Source organism: Meleagris gallopavo, chromosome 2, assembly GCF_000146605.3.
Source record: "Meleagris gallopavo isolate NT-WF06-2002-E0010 breed Aviagen turkey brand Nicholas breeding stock chromosome 2, Turkey_5.1, whole genome shotgun sequence".
Classification (NCBI taxonomy): Eukaryota; Metazoa; Chordata; class Aves; order Galliformes; family Phasianidae; genus Meleagris; species Meleagris gallopavo.
In genome coordinates, this window is record NC_015012.2 from 52,678,049 (window position 1) to 52,685,706 (window position 7,658).

The window sequence follows — 7,658 nt, forward strand, 5'->3', positions numbered from 1 at the left end:
TTTTTTTTCTACATATCAGGCACTGACTTCCAAAATGTTTGTTTAGGAAATTATTTGCCTAGAGAAGAAGTGGCTCTCTTGCCTGTTGTGAATGAAATTAATCTGGAGACTAAAACTTAATGGAAGTGCTAGAGGAGTATAAAAAACCTGGAAAAAAAAAGTGAATTCACATAAGCCTTGTCTGTGAAACTCTGAGTCCGTGATTGAAAATACATCAAGGACTAAACCCAGCCAAATCTGGTAACAGCTTTGTTTGGTTAGAGAAAGATTTTGACACAGGAAACTAAAAATCAGAGAATGAAGAATTTTGAGTGTGAAGTTAGACACTGTGTCAGAGAGGGTGTAGCTGTGGGCCGAGGATTTCTGAGGCGCTGCCACTGGGGCTTCTCAGCCCCACTGAGAGTTAGACCCTTCCTGCTGCTAAGCCTCCTTAGGAGCTTAAAGCATACTGAGGTGGCAATGATTGCAGAACCATGGGGTCCTTCACAAGCAAACTTCGAAGGAAGTAGCATGCAGATGACTTGTGATACCATGTATCCCACCCTCCTGCCTTTGCTGTGACTATGCAGGTATCCCCATCTCAGACCCCACAACAACGTTCAGGCAAAGAGAGTTATCTTCAGGATCTAGATAGAATGGCTATGTCATTTACTGTACTGAATGGTTATTTCATTGTGACATTGTCATATTTCCTCACGACAATAAGCTACATGCTTAAATTAAGTGGCCATTTGATCTGGATAGAAGGTTTCACACCACATCTCACTGTGCAATCTGGATAGAAGATTTCACACCACATCTCACTGCGGTAAGTAGAACTGCAAAGACCTTGAGGGACATAGGTAATGCCCAGAAAATAACATATGAAAGTAACATATTGTCCTCAAACTCAAAATGCTTCTGTTTGTCAAAGATTTCCCAATGAGGTTAAAATTAAGGTCTTCTCTTTGCCATGTGGCAAACAGGAAACAGAAGAGGAAACTACTGCCAAGCTCTTTACTGAGCTCTTCTGTATATACTACTTTTCACTACAGAATGCAATTAAAATTTTTAGCTAGACTGAAAAAATTGTAATAGGGCTATTACTGAATACTGTTTGTTTAATGAGTAAACTGTTTAAATGTCATGGTAACTACTTGTTCCTCGCTTGAGACATTCTTTAGTATTTTACTTTAGATCAATACACAAATATTGCCTGTGTTGCTTTTTCACGATAGTTTCATAGTTATGACAAGTTTACATTGCAGCACACTCTCATACAAAAAAAAAAACTCTGGGAATGTGTGGTTCTGAAAGTAAACAGAAATGTTGCAGGGAGGAGAGACATCTATTGGACATAACACAGGCTTGCCAAACTCCTACCAAATCTGGCTCTCTTAAAATAACAGGCAGTAGTCAATTGCAGCAAGATGTAGTATTTCAGTGCCTAAGCTTAGCAAATGTCTTATCTGAGAGTAACATTGGAGATGATTAAGTTAGAGCTATCGTAATTTCAGGATGTCATGTTTAAAAGTTGCATGCTGGAATCTATGTATACAGCCCTATAAATAGCACTCATTACCTATCAAATGGAAGACCACCTTACAAATGTAACAGCATTTTGGGTTTGTCATAACCCAACATAACAGAATAATAAGTACTCATTTTTACTTTCTGAATATTATTTGATGAAGTTAATCAAGGACGGGATCAGTTCACGCAGCCGCACAATGTTGTAGCGATATGGTGTTTGGCTTACAGAAATACTGTTTGCTGTAACGTGCACCTTTTGGCATAGCATCTTTATATCTGCTGGTGCCTATAAGGAAGAAGATTCAATTTCCCTTTGGAAGAGTTATTCTTCAAGTACTTCTGGGACACCTATCTATTTCAACAAGTAACCATGTGAATGAATAATATATCTGGTAAAATTGAGAGCATTTCTTCTCAACTTCTCTTTAGGTCAAAGATAGATAGGCACTTCTTTTCACACCTAGGGAAAGGTTTTGCACCTTTACAAACTGGTCTGGTAAAAGATGTATCTTCTGCTTACAAACTTTCTTGCTACTACTAAATAAGGAAGTTGATGACTGTAAGACCACACATAGTGATTGTTTTCAGAGAGTGAAAAATCTCAAACATAGTCATCTGCTAAATGGGTGAAAAGGTAAAGCTCAAACAAACCTTTAAAAGGAAGTGAGAAGGGAGAAAAAAATCTTCCATTTAAATCTCAGCCGCCACTGAGCTGGCAAATGGACAATGCAGCACACAATTACCTTTGCTTTGTTCTCCTTGCTGCCCTCTCTGTGCAGTGACTGACAGTGATGTTGCAGATGCAGAGGCTGGGATCTGGCTTCCCTGCTTCCATGGTTCTGCTGGTGAGTGCTAGTGCCTGAGGCCAGCTGGCCCTGTCTGAAGTTTGGTGCACTTCCGTGGTCCCCACGTCCCTTCTGCAGGAGAGATACAGTACTCTTTGCCCAGAGGCCTCTTGGTGCCCTGTGGTAGCAGCCAGAGCCCATGCCAGATGAGCTTTTGCTTTCTGAGATCCTCATAAGGTAGCCCTGCTTCAAAAAGTAGATGATGCAAAAGTAGAGTGTTTATAAAAAACAGCAACACGGCGGCTGTTGCTAGTAGCAACAATATGGCAGTCATCAGCTAATATGGAGATGTTTGTCTTGAATTTGTCACCAGCTAATATGGAGATGTTTGCTTCAAATTTATCATCTTGATTTTGATGGGCTGCCAAAACTACATGAAGAACATTTTATTTTGCTGTGAGTGTATGTGCATTCACAGAGACAGAGGGCATGACAGAAAATAGGTCTCCCAAGAGTGGGGCCAAATGTATTCAGAGGAGTTTGACTCCAGCCAGCAAAGTTACGCTTGGAAAGATTTGCCTTGCCTTACATTACATTTGCCTGCAGGACAGAGTCCAGGTGTGTGGCCATAAATGTTTCCATTCACGGTTCATTTAGAGGCGATGAGGATCTGGTTACTGGCATTTCTGCCTATTACCTAGGCAGTAGGTACAACATAGGAACAACTTACTCACAAAGGCATCACTATGATGAGGAGTTTGGGGATGTTCTGTCATATCCCCACAGGAAGCCAACAGGAGAGGAAATTCCAGCTTCTTCTGGTTATCCCTCCTGAGTGCATCCAGTGACAGCCATGTTCAAGGCAACAGGCAGCTGCTGTGCCTGGAGCAGCTCCCACTCTAAATGCTTGAGCTGTGAGGTCTTGCCACTCCTGAGCCTGGCTTTCTTCTCTAGTTTTTATATTGGTATGACACATACACAATGAACCCCAGAATTACACTCAGGCCAAGTTTTTGGGTTTTATTATGGATGGGTTCCTAAGACACTGGCAGCCTGCAGATCATTACACTGAGTGAAAGTGAAGTGAGTTATGCTTGAAAATCACATGCAAGTAGGAAATGAGTGTGAAATCTTGTTTCCACTGATTCTCATTTTAAGATTTGAGATAATTTAGATTCAAAGCAAAACACAAGATGCAGAGGCAGGAAAAATACAAGCTTATGTCAACAAAAATATAAAAGGGAAACACTTGTATTAATCCTGAAAAGCAAAATCAAGATTCATACTGCTCTGGTTTTGGTAGGGAATATAATCTTCCTGTGAGAACAAGTGAAATTGACAGAAAATAACCAGCTCAGTTTCTGATTAACAAATGAATGAAATAAAGAAACAAGTGAGAATGCTGCTGGAATAACAAAAGAAAATGTTATAAGTAAGTAGATTCTCACTTTTGATACTTTTTGAGTATTTTCAACAAGAAATCTTGAAGTGAGTAGAATTAAGTCCTAATTACGAGTTCTTCTTTTTCTTGTGTGTGTGTTTTTTGTTTTGTTTTGTTTTGTTCATTGTGAGTAAACAAAGACTGATATATAGATCTGCTCAGAACTGAAGGGCAACCTAAATTCCCAGAGGCCTTTGTGCTGGCCACCTCAGGGAGCCCAGGGAATGAGTGACTCTTAAGCATCTCCTGAGATACACCAGCAAGCTGTGCACTAGAACAGACCCTCTGAAAAAAACAATCTGCATGCACCAGTCCTCCACATTTGAAAAGCACCCAGTGGAATCAGTCAGCTGATGACTAGTAAAAATCTTCAGAACTGCCAACATATTCTTGGAGGAGGAGGGAGTGCCCACAAAAGAATAAAAAAAACATCCTGCAAATCAAGCACAGACAAAAAGTGGGTGTCGTGAGAAGGGCACAGAATACTCTTTGGTTTGTATTTGTAGTATTATTTTTGTTTTGTAACTCCTTCCTGTGCAATAACTGTGTGTAGAAGGGTGGTGCACCCACATTGCAGTCTGATATCTGATTAAGGACAAAAACTAATAGAGCAGAGCTGGGAAAAACTGACAGTGGGTTTCACTTTCCAAAAGCAGGGTTTGTGTGAGTCCAGATCCCACAAGACTAACTCCAAGACTTCAGCATCAGCTGGGTTAATGGATCTAGCTCTAAGCTGCCTCTGGAAGGGTCAGGGACTGTTCTCATTACAACACACACCAACCTCCTTTCTCTGATCAGACCTTGCACTGTGCCTATAGGATCTGCAAGCCACCCTGGAAAATGGTAGGAAATGAGAGCTGCACTGAGAGGTCACATAGAAATGTGCCTTGCTCTCCATGGTCTACACACTGTTCTTTGGCTCTGTGTACAGATCACACAAAGCTTTCCTTTCCACATAAAAACACAACTCTGACTGGCACAATTGCTTTCCTTATTTTGGTAAATGCTCCTACTGTTCCCCTAGGAGACTGCAGTTGTGCCAGTGAAGATGTAACAGGAATCCAGACTGTCTTCCATATCGAGATGCACTGATGCAGAACTTGACTCTTCCTGCTGCATTATATATGGGCTTAAAGGAGTCCCTGCTTCAGGCGCATCCTGCTATACACTCATCACTTCTACTGCCTCCTTGCTGGTAAGACAAAACCACTAAGGCAACTGTCAGGATTTGTTCACACTCCCAGTTTTAAGAACCATAATGTAAAATGTGCCTCTGTGGTGTTGAAGCAGACAAAAGTGAGCTGTGGCTGGGATTTTCCCATTTGTGGTTTGCTAGAGAGGGAAGAAAAACAGACACTTTCCAGCCCCAGCAGATTGCCTGCCTCTCTCTTCTCACCATCAGACCCTCATTCCTTCTCCCAGCTGGTGTTGCCTCTTTATTGCTACAGCCTTGGGAGTAAGATCCGCAGGGAAAGAAACCTCTCAGCTTGACCTCAGGTTAGAAGGTTAGAAAGAAGGGAATGTCTCAATTCAGTATGTGTCAGTAGCAAGCGCTATGCCAACCTCCTCAGAAACTGGCTGGACACAGTGCTTGGGAGTCGACCAGAGCAGCCATGGCCTGGACATGAGGTTACTCCTGCAAAATCCCTGTAAGCTCCCCATCACACATCCTGATACTTGCTAATACTCAGTGTGGAGGTTGGCTTTGGTGCTCACATCCACACGGCCCATTTTTTGAGGGCAGAGGAGGCTGTGGAGGCAGGCACTCGCTGCCTTTGGGACAATGATGGCAGTAGCCAACACATAGGAGTTCTTTGCTGTTTTTCACCAAGCACAGCCAGGCTCTGTGCTGGGTGGCCATGTAATCACTGCACCGAGCCACAGCTTTTGTTGTGCCTGCTATTCAGACGGGACATGCTTGTTTGCAGTGAAATAAGCTGCTTCAAAGTCATTCTTGCACAAATTAAGTGTCTGTGATGCACAGCATATGAAAGCTATAAAAAACAAATGAAATAATGAGAGTGAAAAAACCCCACCAATGTTTTCCATATGTACAAGAAGGCCTGCACACATAATACAATGCTCAAATCCCCCAAACTGTTAATAAATGAGACCTAATTAGATGGAGATAGAGCAGTGCGTGCCAACTGGCTGCCCAGTACGTGCTGTCCATACACTCTCATTACTGTAGCTCGCCTCCTGGGAAACTCAGAGCATTATGCCCTGTGTACAGCTGTGTCCTATTTGTAACCTAAGCCTCTGGTGTTGCTGATCACCACCCATTAAACCCTCATTTTCTTCACCAGTCACACATTTTCCAGAACAAATACTGTGTCTTAATCGTGAAACAAATTGAGCTCAGAAATATGCCTGTGTGCAGTATTGGAAGAGAGGGCAACTCAGAATTGAATTGCGGAGGTTCCCTATGCCTCCTAGGTGCTTAATAAACTGATACATTAAGATGCATATTTATCACACGTGTACATGTACCAGAAGTCCTGCTGGGATCATCAGCAGGGGTGCTGCAGCTGCCAAGGAGCCTCAGAAGAAATTCACGAGAGAACACAATGCAGGTTGGCGATATTTTTGTAGCAATGTAAATCAGCCCATGGAATGTAGTAAGGAAATGGTGTATGTACTGTAGCCTCATGGGACTCCTAATTAACAAAAAAATCAGTTACAGTGGTAACTAAAAAATCAGCATTAAATGCACAGGACTGTAAGTGGTTTTGATTCATATAAGTTTTCTCTCCAGTCTACAGAAGGGTGTGTCCACAGAAACACTGAAACTACAAAACCTCAGGAGAACTTGAAGGTTCACCCACACCACCTCCACCCCCTGAAAAGAAGGGCAGCCTTCCTCTTTTCCTTCCAGACACATTTCTGTCTAGCCAGAAGTGAGTATTGTACCATGGATTTCTGCCAGGCAGAACTGAGCTGCGACTAGCTGTCTGCCTCGCAGAGACATCCCTGGGTCAATACTCCATGGGACAGATCTGATGTGCTTACGCAAAGAACAGCTTTAAGGGTGAATTCAGCAGCAGATGTGCATCTGTGACACAGCCTTGTCCTCTGCAGACAAGAAGTACAGCATCCTCCAGGGGAAGCACCAGTGAGACCAGTTCAACAAGGCAGTCAACTTTCCTGCTGGATCCACTGCTGAAATACTGCCAGCCCTTTGGTTCCCAGTTCCAGCCCCCTACATCAAGACTGGTGCCCAGAATACCATATCATAATTCACTTTGTCAGTGTAAAGCCTGCACATGCATTTCACAAATGATGGCTTTTTTGAGCTCTCCAGATGGATTTATCTTTTATTACTTGGACACACCTTTCTAATTAAAAAGTATTTTCATCAAGAGTTTTTATTAGATATTATTATATGCAACTGTATTACTACCTAACATCATTTCTTCTTTTAAAGCAGAATAGCATTTAGAATAGCATTAGAGTTCTCCTTTCTAGTCAGCTTGTTTCAAACTTCATATCAGCAATGAACAGCTCACTGCTCAGTGTAACTTTACGAGATAATCTATTCCCAGCCTGTTTGACACTTAGATTCTCAGGAACTAATTGGCACCTGCAAAGTGTGTGTCTGCATTGCTTTCAGACATTAAACTGTTGTAATTAGTTTTGTAAAAAATGTACAAAAACATTTCTCTGAATTTTGGCTATTTCACTCCTCCTCTTTTTAATTATTCTTAGTGCAAGTCGATCTGGCAGTGCATCTTTAAACTGCACAATCCCTGATCTCTGGGGCCAAAGAAGAGGTGGTGCCCACTGCCCTTTCACTGCCCACACCACAGCCCCCCTCTGCACATCCCATCTCACAGCAGTGATGCGAGATGGAACCTTTACCTGGCAAGTGGCTCATCTTTTCCATGCATAACAGATACAAGGGTGTTTTTTTTCTCTTCTTC